Source organism: Silene latifolia, unplaced genomic scaffold, assembly GCF_048544455.1.
Source record: "Silene latifolia isolate original U9 population unplaced genomic scaffold, ASM4854445v1 scaffold_20.1, whole genome shotgun sequence".
NCBI lineage: Eukaryota > Viridiplantae > Streptophyta > Magnoliopsida > Caryophyllales > Caryophyllaceae > Silene > Silene latifolia.
Window position 1 is genome coordinate 1,337,581 of NW_027413163.1, and position 24,972 is coordinate 1,362,552.

Consider the following 24,972-nt stretch of genomic DNA (forward strand, 5'->3'; position numbering starts at 1 on the left):
TGACAACAAGGATTGATTTGAGACATTTTAAAACGAACAATAACCACACATTCCAAGTCGATGTGAGTGCACTTAAATGATGTTCCATTCCAAGTTGTAAAGGACCTAAAACTCCGTGCTCTTTCCTTACCTATTCCATGTCTGGCAATAGAAACCTCACTATAATCCTAGTTTAGGACGAGCATATCTCAAGAGGTTCTAGAACGAATCCAGACTGTCTCCCTTGTTAATGATCCACGACGGAAGGCAAGCCCATTCCTCACAATAAACAACCTATTTTACTAAAGACCAACCCGTTTCACACCAAAGGTTCTAGTCTGACCCAAGTCCATCCAAGATGATACGAGCCATGATCAAGATAAAGGCTCACTCAAGAGAAATGAACCAAGATCAATATCCAACACAAAAGAGTCAAAAGAAGAAGGCTCAATCAAGAAGGTCAATATCAAAAGTCAACGTTATCTTCAAAAACATGAATCAAGTTTCTGAGCAAAATCCGAAATATATTCCAGACCAAGAATCTGAGTCTAAATTAAGAACGAGTATGAAATCAAATATTGAACACTATTGAAGTCTATATAGAATCAAGACATCAATGAAGATGGTCATCTAGCACCCTCACTTAGCCTTTCATACATTACACACCCTAAGTCCTTCTCGAGACCGTTACAGGGAGATAGTTAGGAATTTTGAGAATCCTCTCAAGCTCGTCAAGTATACCCATCCTTTAGGGCCAAGACATGGAAACTTGAACCCACGTCATTTTAACCTACCATTATGTGCTCATGCTACATCAAGCCAAGATACTCCATTTCCAACCCATATTACAAGCCATAACCCCATCAAACCTTAACTCCATAAAATCAATCTCCAGAGATTTGTTCATCAAAGCCTCTTATTACCGAGCTCTACATTCCAAATATCCAATCCAGTTTCGCCTTGACCTAGACACGGAGTCTTCAATACTTTGCTATCCAGAACGGGACATAACCATATCATCCTTAGGGTCCACTAAGTGTGCTCACACGACGAGAAATTTTTACAAACTTAATTATACCTCTTTGGTCTATGATCAGAGGGTGTTATCTCAAATCAATTCTTCGAGTCACCCAAGGAATATACCCTTGTGACCCATGCACTTTAAGGTCCTAAGCTTAGGCACACACCTGAACTACGATCTGGTTTGATTTCACCTCTTTAGGTGGATACTTAGGCAGTCCTTTCTTACACAAGAAGGATACAACCACAACACCCAAAAAAAATTAACCAAACCTCAAAACTACGATCTGGTTTAATTTCACTTCACGTGGATACATAGGCAGTCCTCAAGGACAGAACCATCTTAACTTTCAACCTCAATTATCAACTTTCAACCTCATTTCAACCTTCCAACCACAATTTCCATTTATACTTCTTTACTGGGGGGTCCTTTTTGTCGCCCAGTCTCCTTTTTTTACCAAATTCCAGAGTCATCTTCTCATCCTGGGGGCTTATTTTCCGAGATGCCACCCTTCCTTTATTCCTCTCTTATTTAAGTCTAGCTAGTGCATGGTCCGGACAATGACAAAAATCTTAGATCGATTCTCGAAGTTATCGTGCCTCAAGAGGTGTAACACCTCGTAAATTTGAAGACCTTTATTATATTTTAAAAGTAATATTTCAATCTATTTTAATTTAATATTAATTTATTTGAAATAAAATTTATTTGATAAAATATAATCTTATTTTATTTGAAGAAATGTAATTATTTTTGATAGTTTAGAAATGTTTAAAAGTGATTTAAACTATATTTAAACCTTTTCCTTTGATAAAATAGATTTCGGATAAAAGTCATAAAATTGGGATTTTCCCATTTCTTACGGTCGTTGGGTAAACGATTTTGGATATTGGGCATATGAGTACTTAATCTTTTAGTAAAATCGTGTTTAAGAACTTTAATATTCTCGGAAATCGCGTTCGACGAATATTCCTAATTACCGTCGAAGCAAACCCAAAACGTAAACAATTGACCCAACCTCCCCATGCCATTTGTTGGACCGGCCACCTCCCCTCCACTTGTCTCCTCTTTCAATTTTTATTTCCTCCATAACTCAATCTATCTCCTCCTTCTCTCAAACACCAAAGTCCTCTCAAAATAACCTCCTTACAATCCCTAAAACCACCATAAATCCTTCATTTCTCCACCAATTTGCATAAAACTTATATATTTGGAATCCTCTCTTTAATCCTCATCTACTAGTAAGCTTTATTTTCATTTCCCCCAATTTCGTTTCGGGTCTTATCTTTTTAGGGTTTCGAATTTAAGCTTTTAATAATTGTGTTTTTGTTGTTCTTATAGGTGAAGAATTTGAAGATGAGTTAGGTGACTCATATGTTGTTGAAGATGAAGAGTAATTTTGGGTTTTAGAAGCTTTCTCAAGTTATTACTTGTCTCTTTACTAGCTTAAGGTAACTATTCCGAGTTACTCGACGATTTAATGTCACATAGATGTTATGTTTGTTGTTTGTTAAGTGTTTAGGTGATTGATAATGTGTTAGTTTCGTTTTTCACATGACTTGTATTGTTAAAGCTTACTAATTTGTGGTTATTTCATATACTTGAGTATTGAAACGAAATGGGTATTGTTGATTGTTGCTTGAGACGGTATTAAATTGAGCTTGAAACGGATTTTGGTAGGAAAAAGGGAAAAGGGGCGGAAAAACCGCCCAAAAAAGCTCGTAAAGGGCGCGGCATGACCCGGCAGGCCGGTGGGTCCGGCTCGGACTTTGACCCGTCACTTTGGGTCGGGTCTTGGGTCTATTGTTTGATGTTTTGGGTCTTTTGTTTGTGTATTTATGTATTTTGGTATTTTTGGCATGTGGGTAATCATTATTATGCGGGAATTTAATTGAATTGGATATTTTGTAAGTTGGAATATATTTCCTTATGTTGATAGTTTTTCACATGATAGAAATTGGAAATGGCATGAGAATGATATTGTGATGAATTTTGTGATTTGGGCCAAAGTAGGCCAAGACTCTGAGCTGGGCCAGATTGACCGAACGAGTTTGGTCAAACTAGGTTTAAACCGGTCAGCCTCGATTTGACCGATGACCCGTCGCGGGACTCGGGTCGAGGGTTTGTCTTTGAGGTGAAATTGGTTGTTATTGGATGTTTTATGTTGATGCCTTGATATTTGTGATTATCATTTCACATGTTGGTTGTTGGATGCTTTGGATGCCTTATGCTTGAGTCTTGTTGCCTCTTTGCCATTTTAGCTTGTTCTCATGGATTATGGTACTGTTGGTTAGCTAGAATTTGGATTATTATTGATATTGGAGATATTGTTGGATTGTCAGCTGAATATGCTCTTGCGTAGCCTTTCATATGCTAGGGTGTGTATGATCATTTGTGTGTGCAAGTTTGGACTCTTTGCCCCTCTTATGGTTAATTGGGTGTCCCACTTGTCTTGTGTGGCGTGGGCTAAAGTATTCAAGATGGGACTAAGTCCTAGGTGAGTATTTCGGCCTTCGTCATAGATAGGCCATTATAGTCTTTGACGAGTATATGTTCACCGCTTAATAGCCTTTGTGTCTTAGCTTGGTGGGTTTATATCCAAGTTAGGGTATAATTTCCTGACGTACTCTTAGAAGTATGTAGTCAGCTTAAGTACTAGCCAACCCTTTGGTGGACTCCTTAGGGGTACTCATGTGTTGTTATCATGGGTCTTGGATGCGGTAGTTTTCCGCATGTCACTAGGTCTGCGCAGGTTTAGGACTAGGGTGTTTACCTTACCTCGTGGTATAGACTCGAGTTAAAGAGTGACTATTGACTGTACTAAGAACTTATGCCTGTCTCTAGATATATTTTCCTTTCTTGTTTGATGATTCTATGAATCATAGAAGGTGAGATGCAAGCCGGCTATGGTTGATAGAGTTTGGATTCCCGGATGTTATGTGATTCACATGATAGTGTAGTATGAGTCGGTCTAGTATTCACATGCTAGGACTATGTGTTGTTATATTGTTGTTAACATGATAAGCACGATTGTCTAGCCTCTATATGCTAAGGCTATGTGTTATTAATATTCATATTCTTATGTTTACATGTTATATTAATCATGACATTTCGTGGCTGGGAGAACTCAGAGTTACTCCCCACTGACTGTGGCTTTCGTATTTGTATAAAATGCGATTGACAGGTAGGTGATGCATATATGGGGTACATGGACGAGCTAGCGAGCAAAGTAACCTTGGGATCTAGATTGGCTTTATTTTATTGTGACCCTTCAACAATTTTTATGTCATGTACGTTTTAGGGACACATGTCTCCCTTTTTCATATTTGGGTTGTATAACTTTGTTTCGCGACTTTAGCGATGTTTTATTTATGAGATTTATTTTAGACTTTGCAAGTTTGACACCTTCCCATTTGGATATTTTTATAACAGGTTCAGGTTTTAAAAATTACAGGTTTTTATCCAAATGAACCTATTACAAACATATCCATGCAGTTTTTATCTAGAATTATGTGTTTATTTTTCCGCAATGAATGAGGGTGTCACAGTTGGTATCAGAGTATATTTGCTCCCGACGCACGTTTTTGCACCCCCAATATAAATAACTTGACCTTCAAATAATAAACTCGAGAGATGGGTAGGATGGGTAGACTTAGGACCTTATGTTGTAGTCTCTTTGTGATTGTTATTTGTTAGGTGCTAACCAATGTTCTCTTTTGCAAGATGGCTCCTCCAAGATCCGTAGATAATGCAATCTTGCTAGCTCTTACTCAGATTCTTCAGAATCAGCAAAATCAACCAGCTCCTCCTCCCCCTCCTCAGTTTCCAGAAGGTGATAGACCCGGTTCTTACACTTGGGTGGCAAGTCAATTGACTCGAAACAAGACTCAAACTTATGGTGGTGAAGTAGACCTGGTGGCACTCACCGAATGGTTTCAGGAATTGGAGAAGAGCTTTGCCTTGTATGATGTTCGTGAAGAGGACAAGGTGAAATTAGCTTCTCACTTCCTTGTGAAAGAAGCTGATAGATGGTGGAGCATGACTAGTCCTACTTCCACTCTTGAGCCTGGTTTTGGTTGGGATCGCTTTAAGGATCTAGTTGAGACTAGGTTCTATCCAAAAGAGCTGAAACAACAAAGGCTTAAAGAGTTTATGAATTTGAAGCAAGGAAGTCTTTCTGTCCAAGCCTTTACCGACAAGTTCAATGAACTTGCTCACTATGCTTCTAGACTTGTCAAAAATGAAGAAGAAAAGGCTTTCTTTTACCTTGACAAGCTTACTCCAAAGCTTAAGAGCTTGATCCGTAGGGATTCTACTTCCTTTATCTCAATCTATGATGATGCATTATGGGCCGAGAGTGATGCGTGTATTTTACATAAGGTTTTTACCTCATTTTTACACGCATTTCTGTACTATTTATGTAGCATCTAGCTACAAATGCCCCCGAATATCCTACTTTGGTTCTTTTTATGTAATTTGCAGGAATTAATCAAAGAGGAGCTAAATCGAGCCTTAATTCGTCCCATTTTCATGCATTTATAGAGAACGAGGAGCCGGAGCTTGGAGATCTAACACTTGGAAGACGCGTGTGTTGGTTTCGGGAAGAAATTCAAGGTCTAACGTGCTTAAACAGCTCGATCGAGTGATTTATTACTCGATCGAGTGATTTATTACTCGATCGAATGCTTTATATACTCCAAGTTGCTCGATCGAGCAGTTCAAGGAGCCAATCGAGAAGACTTTGCAAGGAATGCTCGATCGAGTGGTTTATTTCTACTCGATCGAGTGGTTTGGTGCTAGTTTGCTCGATCGAGTGGTTTATTTCCACTCGATCGAGTAGTTTGTCCTGCTTTAGTTTATTTTCCGCCTAATTTCGTATGGGCTTTTGTAATTAGTCCATAGGTTAGGTTTAGGGAGTAAATTCGTATATGACTGCAGAGAAAAAGAACGTAACTCCTCTCTTCCTCTCGGGATTCTCCCATTCACTTTTATTGTATACTTTGCTACTGTTGATTGGATTTTGGTTCTTTCTACACTTTTGCTACTCAAATTCGGATTGTATTGGTACTATTATTCATCTTTAATCCCTTAATCTTAGTCATTGCTTTAATTCTTTCTCTCCTTATTGTTATAATAATTGCTTCAATTCAATCTTTATTAATTGTTATAATGTTTAGTTTCAATTATCTATTTGTTATGATTGTTAGTTCAATGGTGATGAGTAGCTAATTCCCCTCTGCTAAGACTATAGGGGATCCATAATTATGAAGGGATAGTAATCGTTTATTGGGTTAATGCTGGTATAATCTTTGTTGTTAACTGCTGCAATTAATTGTATCTGTTTAATTGAGTCGACGCAATTAGGCACTTATATCATAGTGACCCTTGACGTAGACCGAAAGGTTGGAATAAGCGAGACTAGTAGCGAACAATTGAGCATTATAGTTAGGGCGGAAGCTAAGCTATTTGTGCTTTAGGGCGAATTGAGACTGAAAGGAGATATTCACTGCCCCTCAGACCGTATCTGCATTGACCTGAGACCTAGATTACTTGACCGAATGATTATGGTGAACCGTCTGTCTTAGCTGTTTCCTCTATCTGTTTAACTCCTTTTCTCTGTTTTACTTCTCTTCCTTACTCTCATTAGCTTAGAATCAATCAATTAAAACCCCCCAATTTGGTTACCTTGACGGACTTAGATAAAGTTGTCAATTTCCCATCTCTCTGTGGATTTGACCCGACTTCCCTAGCTATATTAGTTAGAGCCAGTTGGTTATTTTTGATAGGTATACGACTGCCCTGTCAAATTTTGGCGCCGTTGTTGGGGAGGTGGTGCAATTTTGTTGTTTTATTTAAGTTTGTTTCTCGTCTTAAGGAATTTATTCCTTGAGACTGATCTCATTTTTTGCAAAGTTTTTGATTAGCTTTGCAGGTTAGTAGTTGCTTTGTGAAATCTATTTGCCGAGAATGCCCAAGCTAGCTTGACCATTCGAGCCCTTGTGGTTTCACTTCCAAAAGGTTTCCTATTACCCATTACTGATCGGGGAAACTTTGGAATCCACCCATCTTACATACAAATTTGGTAGAGAGAAATCTCTTTAGGGGGCACTGAAGAAGATCCATGCAGGCATATAGAGTCAGTTTTTACAGTATTGCTCTACCATTCCACTTTTCTTTGGGGTGACACAGACAAAGTAAAGGGAGCTCTCTTTCCCTTTTCTTTAGCCGATGATGCCGGGAGTGGTTGAGAGATCTTGATAGGGAGGCACGGTGTAACCGATCGAATTCCCTTGCTTTAGCCTTTTACAGCGATATTTCCTTGCAGCGCACCAATACTTTGAGAGCTCAGATTAGTTCTTTTGAGAAGCTACCTACTGAAGATTTGAATGGGGCTTGGACTAGATTCAAGAAACTTGTCCGCTCTGTGCCTCATCACGGGTTCAAGAAATGGTTCCTTTGTACCCAATTCTACAATGGGTTATATCGGAGCGAGAGAGCTATTCTTGACAGCGTAGCTAAAGGGAGATTCACAAAGAATGTTGAAGATGACCAAGGGTGGCGTCTCATTGAGGACATGGCTATTCATGTCTCTGAATATGGAAATCCCCGAGGTAGTGAGCAGGTTATTGAGTCAGCAGCTGCTGCAGTGGAAGGTCATAGCAAAAGTCTAGGTAATGTGGAGATTGCGAAGTTTCAAAGTAGAGTGCTCGGGTTTGTTCGATTCATCGAGTATGTTGAGCTATGTGGTAGATGTGGTATGGAAGGGCATGACCCTATTGGATGCCAGCGAGTCGTAACGTGTCCTTGCTTATCGAAATACAAGCAAGGAGTTCCTTTTTCTCGGTGTCACGAAGAAATAAGGAATGCTCCTACTCTTTATACGCCTGATCTGCCAGTAACCCGTTCCTCCTCCCGCAAATCAAGAAATTGCCGAACTGAAATCCTTTATGTTTAGCATAACACAACAATTTGAGGAGAAGTGCAATAGGAAAGAAAATGTCATAGCAGAGTTGAGAGAACAAGTCGCGCAGTTAACACTCGCGAAAGACCAAGCCAAGCTTCTACCGACATGCAATCCAACCAATGTAACAAATCTCCAAGTTGGCCCTACTCATGAAGGGTCAAAAGCATCAGAAGACGGGGTTTTGATAGCTGAAGATACCCCGGAGGATGATATAGACGAGTTTCTGGACGAAATTGTTGCTGCGTGTGTTCCAGACACTCGATCGAGTGAAAAATCTACTCGATCGAGTGAATTAATTCATCCCATCACTCGATCGAGTGAAAATAGTAGTCGATCGAGAAGTGCAGAAATTGAAGATAGTCGATCGAGTGATATTCTTACTCGATCGACCAAGTTTGCTGAGGAAATCACTCGATCGAGTGATGAAAATGCTCGATCGAGTAAAGCATAAAAAGACAATGGTCGATCGAGTAAGGGAAGTGGTCGATCGAGTATTTCTCAACCTGAAATCACTCGATCGAGTGATAAAAGTACTCGATCGAGTACCAGAAGCGGCGGAGATCCCACTTTACTATCTAATTCCGCTACCGTGTCATCTTCCCCTGCTGTGGAGACATCACGCACCGATAAGGGTAAAGATAAGGTTGCGGGTTCACTCATTGCTACCGGAGTGCCCTTCCCAGGTCGTCTGAAGGACGCAAAGATCGAGCGACAGTACGGTAAGTTCGTGGACGTTGTGAAGAATCTCCAGGTAACTGTCCCTTTTACCGAACTTGTTACTCAGGTACCTACTTACGCTAACTTTATGAAATATATTGTGACGCGTAAGAGAGATTTAAGGGAATATGAGACGGTTTCATTTATGGAGGAGTCTAGCAATTTACTTTTAAATAAGGCTCCACCAAAAATGAAAGACCCGGGCAGCTTCTCTATTACCTGTATTATAGGCAATGTAGTTATCGATAAGGCTCTTTGTGACTTAGGAGGCAGTGTTAGTGTCATGCCCCTATCTGTCTGCAAGAAACTGAACATAAGTCATCTTAAAATGACTAACATTACCTTACAGATGGCTGATAGATCTGTTAGGAAGCCTTTAGGTGCTTTAGAAGACGTGCATGTGAAAATAGGCAAGCTCTTTATTCCAGTGGATTTCATTGTTTTAGATATAGCTGAGGACACCCGGACCCCAATTATCTTAGGAAGACCATTCCTTTGTACAGCTGAGGCCGTTATTGATGTCAAATAAGGGCGTTTGACTCTTGCAGTAGGGGATGACGCGATCACTTTCAGTCTGCCTAGTACTTTGGCTCGGCCAATGATAGAGGATACTTGTTATTTAGTTGATATTATTGACGTGTCTATTTATGACTTCTGGCCGGGTTCTTTTATGAAGGACCCACTAGAAGCTCTTATATTTTTTGATGAGTGTGCAGGTAGCCCGGATAGATGATGTTGTGTTGGATTTGCTTGTTGATGATTTAGATGAGCCTGAACTCACCGAAGCTGAGGGAGAGCAAGTGGAACAGATGATTAGCACTCTTTGCTCCATTGAGGTAAAGGTACCAGAGCGTAAGCCTCTCTCTTCTCATCTTAAATATGTTTTCTTAGACGATACAGAGCAATATCCAGTCATTGTTAGTGCTAAGCTTAATGATGATCAGCTGACTTCCTTGTTAGCTGTACTTAAGAAAAACAGGAAAGCACTGGGTTATTCGTTGGATGATATCAAGGGGATTAGTCCCGATATTTATATGCACAGGATAGAGCTAGAGGAAGATCACAAACCTTGCAGACAGGGTGCGTGATCGAACCAAGAGATGCGAGGATGTTGTGATGGCTGAGGTAATGAAGCTGCTCGATGCAGGTATTATTTACTCTGTTGGTCATTCTAAATGGGTGAGTCCAGTACAGGTGGTCCCGAAAAAAGGAGGGACAACTGTAGTCAAGAATGATAAGAATTAGTTAATACCTACTCGAGTAGTGACTGGTTGGCGGATGTGCATAGACTACAGACAGCTTAATGCCGCCACCAAGAAAGATCACTTTCCCCTTCCTTTTATTGATCAAATGGTAGAAAGGTTAGCTTCTCATAAATTTTTCTGCTATTTAGACGGGTATTCCGGGTTCTTTCAGATCCCTATTCACCCAGACGATCAAGCTAAGACTACATTTACTTGTCCTCAGGGCGTTTTTGCTTATCGCAGGATGCCCTTTGGTTTGTGTAATGCCCCTGCTACCTTTCAAAGGTGCATGATGGGGATATTTTCAGAGTATATTGAGTCTATTATGGAAGTTTTCATGGACGATTTCAGTGTTTATGGAAATGATTTTTCTAACTGTCTGTCTAACCTTGAGAAAGTGTTGCGGTATTTGTATTGAGGTTAACCTTGTCTTTGAATCGGGAGAAGTGCCACTTTATGGTCAACGAGGGAGTTGTCTTGGGGCACTTAGTTTCTGACAGGGGAATAGAGGTTGATAAAGCAAAGGTGGAAGTGATTCAGCAAATACCACCTCCTGTTAATGTTAAGGGGGTGAGGAGTTTCCTTGGCCACGCCGGCTTTTATCGCCGGTTTATCAAGGACTTCTCAAAAATTGCTAAACCACTTACACAGTTGCTACTTAAGGATGCCCCTTTTGTGTTTATTGATGAGTGTCTTTTCGCTTTTAACGAGGTTAAAGCGAGGCTCTAGTCTCTCTGCGCCGATCATCTGACCTCCCGACTGGGACTTGCCGTTTGAGATAATGTGTGATGCCAGTGACTATGCACTAGAAGCGGTGCTAGGCCAAAGGAAAGACAAAGCTCTGAACGCTATCTACTATGCGAGCCGAACTCTGGATGAGGCTCAAGTGAAGTACACTACCACCGAGAAAGAGTTAGTTGTAGTTTATGCCTTAGAGAAGTTTCGTTCTTATTTAGTCGGGTTAGAAGTTCTGTTTTTTCTTGACCATGCGGCTTTGAGGCATCTTCTTGCTAAGAAGGAGGCTAAACCACGGCTATTGAGATGGATACTCCTTCTTCAGGAGTTTGATTTGAAGATTAAGGATAAGAAGGGAGCTGAGAACGTTGTAGCTGATCACTTGTCGCGACTGATGCGACAAGAAGGGGAAGATTCTCTACCTATTGATGATTCTTTTCCTGACGATACTTTAATTGCTTTGTTATATCATCTATTGTTAACCAAGAGCCTTGGTATGCAGATATAGCTAACTTCGTTGTCGTGGCAAGTCGCCGCCGACCTTTCTCATCGATAGAGGAAGCGTTTTCTGTATAACGCTAAGCAGTATTTCTGGGATGACCCTTATTTGTTCAAGGAATGTGCAGACGGTCTCTACAGACGATGTATTCCGCAGTGGGAGGCCAAAGTAGTCCTGGAAGGATGTCACTCCTCTTCATATGGTGGTCACCATGGTCCATCGCGCACCGTGGCTAAGGTACTTGATCTGGTTTTTTCTTGGCCTTCTTTGTTTTTTGATGCTAAGTCTTTTGTTTCACTGTGATGCTTGCCAACGATCGGAGAATATTTCAAAGAGACATGAGATGCCACAAAATGGCATCTTAGAGGTTGAGGTTTTCGATGTCTGGGGCATTGATTTCCAAGGACCGTTCCTGTCTAGTAAAGGTAACATGTATATCTTAGTGGCTGTTGATTATGTGTCGAAATGGGTTGAGGCAATTGCTTCACCTCATTGTGACGCCAAGACCGTGATAAAAATGTTTAAAAAGGTCATATTTCCCCGATTTGGTGTCCCTAGGGTCGTCATTAGTAATGGGGGAATGCACTTTAAGGAAAAGAAACTAACTTCTATTCTGTCTAAAGTTGGTGTCCAACACCGGCGTGGTTTGGGGTACCATCCCCAAACTAGTGGTCAGGTTGAGGTCTCTAACCGCGAGTTGAAAGAGATCTTGTCTAAGGTAGTTTCTAAATCACGGAAGGACTGAAGTCTTAAGTTAGAGGACACATTATGGGCTTACAGAACTGCCTTTAAGACACCAATTGGTGCATCGCCTTATAGGTTAGTTTATGGGAAATCGTGTCACTTACCTGTTGAATTGGAATGTAAGGCTTGGTGGGCAATTCGTGAGCTTAACTTTGAATTGGCTTGGTGGGCAATTCGTGAGCATACTTTGATCCTAAGTTGTGTGGTCAGAATCGTCTTTTGCAGCTAGATGAGTTGGAAGAGTTTAGGCTTAATGCCTATGATAGCTCGCGCATTTACAAAGAAAAGACGAAGAGATGGTATGACAAGAGAATTCTACCTCGGGAGTTTCATGTTGGGCAAAAGGTGCTGCTGTTTAATGCCCGATTGAGACTATTTCCTGGCAAGCTGAAGTCCGGTGGAGTGGTCCTTATACGGTGACAGCTGTTACCAAGTTTGGATCCGTGGAGCTCGAAAACTCTGAAGGTAGTAGGTTCAAGGTGAATGGGCAATATGTGAAGCATTACTACGAGGCAAATGAAGGAGACAATCGAGTTGAAGTCTTGTACTTTGACGAGCTAGATGTGCCGGTTAATTGATGCCAGAAAGGTCGTGCGGGACCTCATAAACCAGCGCTCTACGGGAGGCAGCCCAAACTATTTTATTGTACTTTTGTTGAACATTTTATTTTACTTTAGCTTTTTGTCGAACTTTAGACGCTGTTTTACGAACTTTTTATACTTTCCTTGCTTTTAACGCGTATTTTTCAGGCTCAGTTACTCGATCGAGTAGTTTTTCTACTCGATCGAGCATTTTTTCACTCGATCGAGTGATATTTTTACTCGATCGACCAAAGTAAAAATCCCGTTTACTCGATCGAGTAGTTTTCTAGTCGATCGAGTCCTTCCATTTACCAGTTCACTCGATCGAGCAGTTCCAAGTTACTCGATCGAGTGGATTCGTATTCCAGCAGCTATTTTACGTCTATGGAGCTATTGCTTGACTTTCTTTGACCTCCCATGTTCATGGTCGGTTTGGGGAGGTCCCTGTTTACGACGTTTTATAAGTTTTCCGACTCCACTTCTCTTTTTCTCTTCAGTTTGCATTTCTTTCCCTATTTTTAGTACAATGAGGGCATTGTACGGTTTGGTTTGGGGAGGTATGCATCCATATCTGTGTCTGTCTGCATGTTTTCTTGCATTTTTGCTTGCACGTTTAATTACTATCGCATGCATTGTTGTTTTAATTAATTCAAAAAATTATAAAATTCAAAAATTTTCATGTTTAATTTGAGTCGGAACGTTTGAACATTGACGCTACATTGAATCTTTACTTAAGCCTTGCATATTCTTGACATTTAGTTGGCATGATTGTGTGCATGATCTACGAGTTTTTGTTTCTTTCTTATCTGAACGAATAGACTTGACTCTTTTATCGGCAAGCTACATTACATTCTGAGGTTAGAGCTTATAAACTGGTGACACTCATGACCGGTTTCATTTAGGATGAGAGTAGTACTCTCTTTAAGGCATGTAACACCAATTTGCATAAGCATGAGTCTAGTCTTCTTAATACATGTATGCATTCGGTCTGTGGATGGTGACACATGTTAGGAGAGGCAGTTCCCTTTATTTCATTCTACCCATGAGCCCCACATAGCCAAATTGCCTTTGTGTCCTTTTAACTACTTTCTATAATACTTCCTACCCTAGCCGAGCTAGTGACGAGTAGTTGTTGGAATGTTTTATTGCAATATGGTTATTTTATCTGATTTCAGAAGTTGGTGGAAGAACTGAAGGGAATGAAAAAAAAGTGATGGATGAAAAATGAAAAAAATGGAAAAGAAAAAAAAAGAGAACGAAAAAAAGAAAGAAAGAGAAATCATGTGTGGAAAAAAATGAGAAATTATATAATGATTTTCTCTCCCATGTTTTATTTATATCTTATGGGGAGTTGACGAGTTTGTTATGGTGTTCGTGAGTAGAGTGCATGATTTTTGCACCGTTTCATCTTGTTATATTGAGTACGAAGTTGGGATGCAGTTCAAATTTGGATTTCCTTGTTGCTAGCCTGGCTATTAACTCTACATATCCAAATTCATTTTAGCCCCTTCTTACCCATTACCTCACTTACCCAAAAGTAAATCCTCGGCATGTGTCTTGGTCATTAGTATGGTTGGAATGCATATGTATGGTTGTAGAGACTTTATTCATGTTAACTGCATGCATGTTCTTATAGATCGAGTTAGGTGAGTGTCTTTACTTCTTTCTATCTTTCACATATATACTCACCTTGTGCCAATATTGAGTGACGAGCGATCCGAGAGAGTCCGATATCTTTTGAGCCTTGCAAGGTCGACGGTTCAGTAAGTTTGAAACATTGATCTAATTCGTTTGCACTTCTCATTTGCCACTTTGTTATTTTGTTGCATTAAATTGGTTCTGGTGGGTGATTTGTACCTGATGCGTTGGTCCCGTTCCACTGTTTATTCTTAGTTGCATTCATATTTTGCTTGGGGACAAGCAAAGGTTTGGTTTGGGGAGATTTGATGCGTGTATTTTACATAAGGTTTTTACCTCATTTTTACACGCATTTCTGTACTATTTATGTAGCATCTAGCTACAAATGCCCCCGAATATCCTACTTTGGTTCTTTTTATGTAATTTGCAGGAATTAATCAAAGAGGAGCTAAATCGAGCCTTAATTCGTCCCATTTGCATGCATTTATGGAGAACGAGGAGCCGGAGCTTGGAGATCTAACACTTGGAAGACGCGTGAGCTGGTTTAGGGAAGAAATTCAAGGTCTAACGTGCTTAAACAGCTCGATCGAGTGATTTATTACTCGATCAAATGCTTTATATACTCCAAGTTGCTCGATCGAGCAGTTCAAGGAGCCAATCGAGAAGACTTTGCAAGGAATGCTCGATCGAGTGGTTTATTTCCACTCGATCGAGTGGTTTGGTGCTAGTTTGCTCGATCGAGTGGTTTATTTCCACTCGATCGAGTAGTTTGTCCTGCTTTAGTTTATTTTCCGCCTAATTTCGTATGGACTTTTGTAATTAGTCCATAGGTTAGGTTTAGGGAATAAATTCGTATATGACTGCAGAGAAAAAGAACGTAACTCCTCTCTTCCTCTCGGGATTCTCTCATTCACTTTTACTGTATACTTTGCTACTGTTGATTGGATTTTGGTTCTTTCTACACTTTTGCTACTCGAATTCGGATTGTATTGGTACTATTATTCATCTTTAATCCCTTAATCTTAATCATTGCTTTAATCCTTTCTCTCCTTATTGTTATAATAATTGCTTCAATTCAATCTTTATTAATTGTTATAATGTTTAGTTTCAATTATCTATTTGTTATGATTGTTAGTTCAATGGTGATGAGTAGCTAATTCCCCTCTGCTAAGACTATAGGGGATCCATAATTATGAAGGGATAGTAATCGTTTATTGGGTTAATGCTGGTATAATCTTTGTTGTTAACTGCTGCAATTAATTGTATCTGTTTAATTGAGTCGACGCAATTAGGCACTTATATCATAGTGACCCTTGACCTAGACCGAAAGGTTGGAATAGGCGAGACTAGTAGCGACCAATTGAGCATTATAGTTAGGGCGGAAGCTAAGCTATTTGTGCTTTAGGGCGAATTGAGACCGAAAGGAGATATTCACTGCCCCTCAGACCGTATCTGCATTGACCTGAGACCTAGATTACTTGACCGAATGATTATGGTGAACCGTCTGTCTTAGTTGTTTCCTCTATCTGTTTAACTCCTTTTCTCTGTTTTACTTCTCTTCTTTACTCTCATTAGTTTAGAATCAATCAATTAAAACCCCCCAATTTGGTTACCTTGACGGACTTAGATAAAGTTGACAATTTCCCATCTCTCTGTGGATTCGACCCGACTTCCCTAGCTATATTAGTTAGAGCCAGTTGGTTATTTTTGATAGGTATACGACTGCCCTGTCAGAGAGCTCTATTCGGGCTATTGATGAAGAGGCTCGTGCTTCTCATACTTCCCTTGGAAAGAGGCCACTCTACTCCACTTCTAGGCCTTATGTTGCTCCTTCTAGACCCTTTGTGCCTACTTCTTCCCACTCTTATCCTAACAAGAAGAGGTTTTTTTCCGAGTGGACAAGCAAATCAAGGTGCTCGTGTTCTATCTCCTAGCAACGACAAAAATCCCAAGGGTCGTATGTGCTATCATTGTAACAAGCCTTTGCATCCCGGAATTAGTTGCTTTGATAAGAAAATTGTGTGTTTCTCCTGCAACAAGCCTGGACACAAGGCTAATGAGTGTCCTGAGAAGAAGACTACTACTACTCCTGCTGTTCCTGAGAGGCCGAGAGGTCGCATCTTTGTGATGAGCCGTCTTGGCCGAGGCCGAGGCACACCTGACATACATAGTCACCGGTACGTTCTTAATATTTGATGTCCCTTGTTTGGTTTTATTTGATACCGGTGCTTCCTTGTCATTTATATCGATGAAATTCTCCGACAAGTTACCTCTTGAACCTTCACTTGGAGATAGTACATCAATATCTTTACCCTCCGGCGACATCTTCTCTTGTTCTTATTTTTATTCGGATGTCCCTATATCGATAGCGGAATCTATTTTCCCGGCTAATCTCCTTCGATTTCCCTTTGAGGAGTTTGATGTTATTTTGGGCATGGATTGGTTTCCACCTATCATGCTCGATTTGAATGTCGAGATCAAAAGATTGTTCTTAAAAGCCCTTTGGGTACTCGCGTATCTTATCAAGGGGTTAGAAAGCAAACAGGTGTGAAGTTGATCTCAGCTATGAAGATGGTGAATACTTTGAAGAAGGGTCATCAAGCATTCCTATGTGTAGTGACTACTTCTAATTCTCCTTCACTTCCTCCCTTGAAGGATGTTCCCATTGTTTGTGAATTTCCGGATGTATTTCCCGATGAATTACCCGGGATTCCTCCTGAAAGAGATGTTGAATTTTCTATTGACCTAGTTCCCGGAACCGGTCCTATTGCTAAAGCTCCGTATCGTATGGCACCTTCCGAATTGAAGGAGTTGAGAGTTCAACTTGATGACTTGATTGAGAAAGGCTTTATTAGGCCTAGTGCTTCTCCTTGGGGTTCCCCCGTCCTCTTTGTGAAGAAAAAGGATGGATCTATGCGACTTTGCATTGATTATCGTGAACTCAATCGTGTGACAATCAAGAACAAGTATACTCTTCCACGAATTGATGATCTCTTTGACCAATTAAGTGGTGCTTCTACTTTTTCCAAGATTGACCTCCGATCGAGTTATCATCAAATTCCGGTGCGTGAGTCCGATATTCCTAAGACTGCTTTCAGCACGAGATATGGTCATTTCGAATTTAAAGTGATGCCTTTCGGATTGACTAATGCTCCGGCTATCTTCATGGATCAAATGAATCGTACCTTTAGTGAGTACCTCGATAAGTGTGTGGTGGTGTTCATTGATGATATCTTGATTTTCTCAAAGAATGATGAAGAACATGCCCTACACCTCCGTATCATCTTAGACGTTCTACATCGTCAAAAGTGGTATGCTAAGTTCTCGAAATGTGAATTTTGGTTGCATCAAGTAACTTTTCTTGGACATGTCATATCCAAAGATGGTGTTATGGCAGATCTTTCTAAGATTGAGGCCGTTGTTGATTGGAAGAGTCCGAAAAATGTGACTGAGATTCGAAGCTTTCTCGGTTTGGCGGGTTATTACCGTCGATTCGTGAAAGATTTCTCTAAGTTAGCTAGACCGATGACTCAATTGTTGAAGAAGGAGTCTAAGTATGTGTGGACCGATGAGTGTGAGAATGCCTTCTTAGAGTTGAAGACTAGGTTGACTACCGCTCCGGTGTTGACCTTACCTGAGGATGGTGTGGACTACAATGTTTATTTTGATGCTTCAAAGCATGGCCTAGGTTGTGTCTTGATGCAAAACCGAAGGGTTATTGCTTATGCTTCTCGAAAACTGAGGGTTCACGAGGTGAACTATCCGACTCATGATCTTGAATTAGCCGTCGTGGTACATACCTTGAAGACATGGAGGCATTACGTTATTGGAATTCATTGCCGCATTTATACCGATCATAAGAGTTTGAGGTGTATCTTTACCCAGAAAGAATTGAATATGAGGCAAAGAAGATGGCTAGAGTTGGTGAATGATTATGATGCCGAGTTGATTTATCATGATGGGAAAGCAAATGTGGTGGCCGATGCTTTGAGTAGGAAGACTAGTCACTCTGTGAGCACTATCCGTGTGTTACCTGATGAACTTACCACGGAATTTCAAAAGTTAGGGATAAGCCTTGTTAGGAAGGGCTTTGACTATCTTAGTGCCTTGAGTGCAGAACCCGACTTTTACCGTGAGATCCGTACTTGCCTACCTGAGGATGCTACTTTCAAGTCCATTCAAGCAAAAATCCAACTTGGACAAGCTAAGGATTGTGTGGTGGATAGTGATGGATACCTTCGTTACCAAGGTAGGATGTATGTTCCGAGAGTAGCCGAGTTGAGGAAGAAGATCCTTGATGAAGCTCACCTTTCTCCGTACTCTATTCATCCTGGTGGTGACAAGATGTATAAAGACTTGAGATTACAGTTTTGGTGGCCTAGGATGAAGATTGATGTCCTAGAGTATGTTAGCAAGTGTCTTACCCGTCGAAAGTGAATATTGAGCATCGAAACCCGGGGTTTGCTACAACCTTTGGATGTTCCCCTTTGGAAATGGGAGTCCATCTCCATGGACTTTGTGATGGCTTTACCTAAGACTGCTAGCGGAAAAGATGCGGATTGGGTGGTTGTAGATCGATTGACCAAATGTGCTAGGTTTATACCTATCAAGGAGACATGGAGATTAGATGTCCTAGCTGGTGCCTACGTGAAGGAGATAGTACACTACCATGGAGTGCCTAAGGATATAGTTTCAGATCGTGACCCGCGATTCTGTTCCCGTTTCTAGACTGCTTTGCAAGAAGCCATGGGTAGTAAGCTACTGATGAGTACCGCTTTTCATGCCGCTACAGATAGACAGACTGAGAGGACTATCCAGACTTTAGAGGACCTCCTCCGTGCTTGTGCTTTAGACTTCCACACTTCTTGGGAGAAGTGCTTACCTCTTGTTGAATTCTCCTACAACAATAGCTATCATACTTCTATCAAGATGTCACCTTATGAAGCTTTGTATGGTAGGAAGTGTCGTAGTCTGGTCTGTTGGGATCAAGTCCAAGATGCTCATGTGTTGGGACCCGATTTGGTGACTGAGACCATCAATCAGGTTCAGATCATTCGAGAGCGTATGAAAACCGCTCAAGACCGACAGAAATCTTATGCCGATGTTCGTCGTCGACCACTTGCCTTTGAGGTTGATGATCGAGTGTTCCTTAAGGTATCACCTATGAAAGGGGTGAAACGGTTTGGTGTGAAAGGAAAGCAGAGTCCCAAATACATTGGACCTTTCCGTGTGCTTGAGAAGATTGGTCCCGTTGCTTACCGTTTAGAGTTGCCTCCGAATTTGAGCAAGGTTCATAATGTCTTCCATGTATCTCAGTTGAGGAAGTATATTAGTGATCCGAGCCATGTTATTCAAGAAGAAATCCCAGATTTGGAGCCTAACTTGACTTTGGAAGAAAGGCCAATCCGAATCCTCGAAAGAGCAAACAAGCAACTTAGAAACAAAGTGGTGCCCCTAGTTCGTATCCTTTGGCGTTGTGGAAATGTCGAAGAAGAAACTTGGGAGCCTGAATCTTCTATGTTAGCTAAATATCCCGAACTCTTCTCGTGAGGTACTTTCCGTTCCTTTATCTAATCCTTGTGAGTTTTAGCTATCCTTTCGAGTGTTCCTCTCCTTCTCTTAAAAACTCTCCGCGTTAGTAGTCCTTGCTTAGTTGTTTAAAAGTCGTAGTTAGAGTTTGGTCATAGCTAGTGGAGTTATTATCCTTATTATAGAGTTTCGAACTAAATATTTTTGAAAATGTTTTAATGTCTTCCACTGGTTTTAACGTCAATGAGTGGTAAAGCTCGTTATTGGAGACGTCCGATAATTGATTTTCTCATTTGTTGGTGTAAAAATATATATTTGTATGTCTTTGATTTGGAATGTTGATGTTCTTGAACGGCCGACGAGGATATTCCGTTCCATTGAAAAGACACTTATATTTCATACGTTCATATTTTGAAGATTTTGCTTACTTGATTTTAAAGAGATGGACCTACATATATACAATGTTCCTTCTTCTAAGTTTCGGGGACGAAACTTCTTAAAAGGAGGGATGATTGTAACACCCCGTAAATTTGAAGACCTTTATTATATTTTAAAAGTAATATTTTAATCTATTTTAATTTAATATTAATTTATTTGAAATAAAATTTATTTGATAAAATATAATCTTATTTTATTTTGAAGAAATGTAATTATTTTTGATAGTTTAGAAATGTTTAAAAGTGATTTAAACTATATTTAAACATTTTCCTTTGATAAAATAGATTTCGGATAAAAGTCGTAAAATTGGGAATTTCCCATTTCTTACGGTCGTTGGGTAAACGAGTTTGGATATTGGGCATATGAGTACTTAATCTTTTAGTAAAATCGTGTTTAAGAACTTTAATATTCTCGGAAATCGCGTTCGACGAATATTCCTAATTACCGTCGAAGCAAACCCAAAACGTAAACAATTGATCGAACCTCCCCATGCCATTTGTTGGACCGGCCGCCTCCCCTCCACTTGTCTCCTCTTTCAATTTTCATTTCCTCCATAACTCAATCTATCTCCTCCTTCTCTCAAACACCAAACTCCTCTCAAAATAATCTCTTTACAATCCCTAAAACCACCATAAATCCTTCATTTCTCCACCAATTTGCATAAAACTTATATATTTGGAATCCTCTCTTCAATGCTCATCTACTAGTAAGCTTTATTTTCATTTCCCCCAATTTCGTTTCGGGTCTTATCTTTTTAGGGTTTCGAATTTAAGCTTAATAATTGTGTTTTTGTTGTTCTTATAGGTGAAGAATTTGAAGATGAGTTAGGTGACTCATATGTTGTTGAAGATGAAGAGTAATTTTGGGTTTTAGAAGCTTTCTCAAGTTATTACTTGTCTCTTTGCTAGCTTAAGGTAACTATTCCGAGTTACTCGACGATTTAATGTCACATAGATGTTGTGTTTGTTGTTTGTTAAGTGTTTAGGTGATTGATAATGTGTTAGTTTCATTTTTCACATGACTTGTATTGTTAAAGCTTACTAATTTGTGGTTATTTCATATACTTGAGTATTGAAACGAAATGGGTATTGTTGATTGTTGCTTGAGACGGTATTAAATTGAGCTTGAAACAGATTTTGGTAGGAAAAAGGGAAAAGGGGCGGAAAAACCGCCCAAAAAAGCTCGTAAAGGGCGCGGCATGACCCGGCAGGCCGGTGGGTCCGGCTCGGACTTTGACCCGTCACTTTGGGTCTGGTCTTGGGTCTATTGTTTGATGTTTTGGGTCTTTTGTTTGTGTATTTATGTATTTTGGTATTTTTGGCATGTGGGTAATCATTATTATGCGGGAATTTAATTGAATTGGATATTTTGTAAGTTGGAATATATTTCCTTATGTTGATAGTTTTTCACATGATAGAAATTGGAAATGGCATGAGAATGATATTGTGATGAATTTTGTGATTTGGGCCAAAGTAGGCCAAGTCTGAGCTGGGCCAGATTGACCGAACGAGTTTGGTCAAACTAGGTTTAAACCGGGCAGCCTCGATTTGACCGATGACCCGTCGCGGGACTCGGGTCGAGGGTTTGTCTTTGAGGTGAAATTGGTTGTTATTGGATGTTTTATGTTGATGCCTTGATATTTGTGATTATCATTTCACATGTTGGTTGTTGGATGCTTTGGATGCCTTATGCTTGAGTCTTGTTGCCTCTTTGCCATTTTAGCTTGTTCTCATGGATTATGGTACTGTTGGTTAGCTGAAATTTGGATTATTATTGATATTGGAGATGTTGTTGGATTGTCAGCTGAATATGCTCTTGCGTAGCCTTTCATATGCTAGGGTGTGTATGATCATTTGTGTGTGCAAGTTTGGACTCTTTGCCCCTCTTATGGTTAATTGGGTGTCCCACTTGTCTTGTGTGGCGTGGGCTAAAGTATTCAAGATGGGACTAAGTCCTAGGTGAGTATTTCGGCCTTCGTCATAGATAGGCCATTATAGTCTTTGACGAGTATATGTTCACCGCTTAATAACCTTTGTGTCTTAGCTTGGTAGGTTTATATCCAAGTTAGGGTATGATTTCCTGACGTACTCTTAGAAGTATGTAGTCAGCTTAAGTACTAGCCAACCCTTTGGTGGACTCCTTAGGGGTACTCATGTGTTGTTATCATGGGTCTTGGATGCGGTAGTTTTCCGCATGTCGCTAGGTCTGCGCAGGTTTAGGACTAGGGTGTTTACCTTACCTCGTGGTATAGACTCGAGTTAAAGAGTGACTATTGACTGTACTAAGAACTTATGCCTGTCTCTAGATATATTTTCCTTTCTTGTTTGATGATTCTATGAATCATAGAAGGTGAGATGCAAGCCGGCTATGGTTGATAGAGTTTGGATTCCCGGATGTTATGTGATTCACATGATAGTGTAGTATGAGTCGGTCTAGTATTCACATGCTAGGACTATGTGTTGTTATATTGTTGTTCACATGATAAGCACGATTGTCTAGCCTCTATATGCTAAGGCTAGGTGTTATTCATATTCATATTCTTATGTTTACATGTTATATTAATCATGACATTTCGTGGCTGGGAGAACTCGAAGTTACTCCCCACTGACTGTGGCTTTCGTATTTGTATAAAATGCGATTGACAGGTAGGTGATGCATATATGGGGTACATGGACGAGCTAGCGAGCAAAGTAACCTTGGGACCTAGATTGGCTTTATTTTATTGTGACCCTTAAACACTTTTTATGTCATATACTTTTTAGGGACACATGTCTCCCTTTTTCATATTTGGGTAGTATAACTTTGTTTCGTGACTTTAGCGATGTTTTATTTATGAGATTTATTTTAGACTTTGCAAGTTTGACACCTTCCCATTTGGATATTTTTATAACAGGTTCAGGTTTTAAAAATTACAGGTTTTTACCCAAATGAACCTATTACAAACATATCCATGCAGTTTTTATCTAGAATTATGTGTTTATTTTTCCGCAATGAATGAGGGTGTCACAGTTGGTATCAGAGCATATTTGCTCCCGACGCACGTTTGTACGCCCCCAATATAAATAACTTGACCTTCAAATAATAAACTCGAGAGATGGGTAGGATGGGTAGACTTAGGACCTTATGTTGTAGTCTCTTTGTGATTGTTATTTGTTAGGTGCTAACCAATGTTCTCTTTTGCAAGATGGCTCCTCCAAGATCCGTAGATAATGCAATCTTGCTAGCTCTTACTCAGATTCTTCAGAATCAGCAAAATCAACCAGCTCCTCCTTCCCCTCCTCAGTTTCCAGAAGGTTATAGACCTGGTTCTTACACTTGGGTGGCAAGTCAATTGACTCGAAACAAGACTCAAACTTATGGTGGTGAAGTAGACCTGGTGGCACTCACCGAATGGTTTCAGGAATTGGAGAAGAGCTTTGCCTTGTATGATGTTCGTGAAGAGGACAAGGTGAAATTAACTTCTCACTTGCTTGTGAAAGAAGCTGATAGATGGTGGACCATGACTAGTCCTACTTCCACTCTTGAGCCTGGTTTTGGTTGGGATCGCTTTAAGGATCTAGTTGAGACTAGGTTCTATCCAAAAGAGCTGAAACAACAAAGGCTTAAAGAGTTTATGAATTTGAAGCAATGATGTCTTTCTGTCCAAGCCTTTACCGACAAGTTCAATGAACTTGCTCACTATGCTTCTAGACTTGTCAAAAATGAAGAAGAAAAGGCTTTCTTTTACCTTGACAAGCTTACTCTAAGAGCTTGATCCGTAGGGATTCTACTTCCTTTGTCTCAATCTATGATGATGCATTATGGGCCGAGAGCTCTATTCGGGCTATTGATGAAGAGGCTTGTGCTTCTCGTACTTCCCTTGGCAAGAGGCCACTCTACTCCACTTCTAGGTCTTATGTTGCTCCTTCTAGATCTTTTGTGCCTACTTCTTCCCCCTCTTATCCTAACAATAAGAGGTTTGTTCCGAGTGGACAAGCAAATCAAGGTGCTCGTGTTCTATCTCCTAGCAACGACAAAAATCCCAAGGGTCATATGTGCTATCATTGTAAGAAGCCTTTGCATCCCGGAATTGGTTGCTTTGATAAGAAAATTGTGTGTTTCTCCTTTAACAAACCTGGACACAAGGCTAATGAGTGTCCTGAGAAGAAGACTACTACTACTCCTGCTGTTCCTGAGAGGCCGAGAGGTCGCATCTTTGTGATGAGCCGTCCGAGGCCGAGGCACACCGGACATAGTCACTGGTACGTTCTTAATATTTGATGTCCCTTGTTTGGTTTTATTTGATACCGGTGCTTCCTTGTCATTTATATCGATGAAATTCTCCGACAAGTTACCTCTTGAACCTTCACTTGGAGATAGTACATCAATTTCTTTACCCTCCGGCGACATCTTCTCTTGTTCTTATTTTTATTCGGATGTCCCTATATCGATAGCGGAATCTATTTTCCCGGCTAATCTCCTTCGATTTCCCTTTGAGGAGTTTGATGTTATTTTGGGCATGGATTCGTTATCCACATATCATGCTCGATTTGAATGTCGAGATCAAAAGATTGTTCTTAAAAGCCCTTTGGGTACTCGCGTATCTTATCAAGGGGTTAGAAAGCAAACAGGTGTGAAGTTGATCTCAGCTATGAAGATGGTGAATACTTTGAAGAAGGGTCATCAAGCATTCCTATGTGTAGTGACTACTTCTAATTCTCCTTCACTTCCTCCCTTGAAGGATGTTCCCATTGTTTGTGAATTTCCGGATGTATTTCCCGATGAATTACCCGGGATTCCTCCTGAAAGAGATGTTGAATTTTCTATTGACCTAGTTCCCGGAACCGGTCCTATTGCTAAAGCTCCGTATCGTATGGCACCTTCCGAATTGAAGGAGTTGAGAGTTC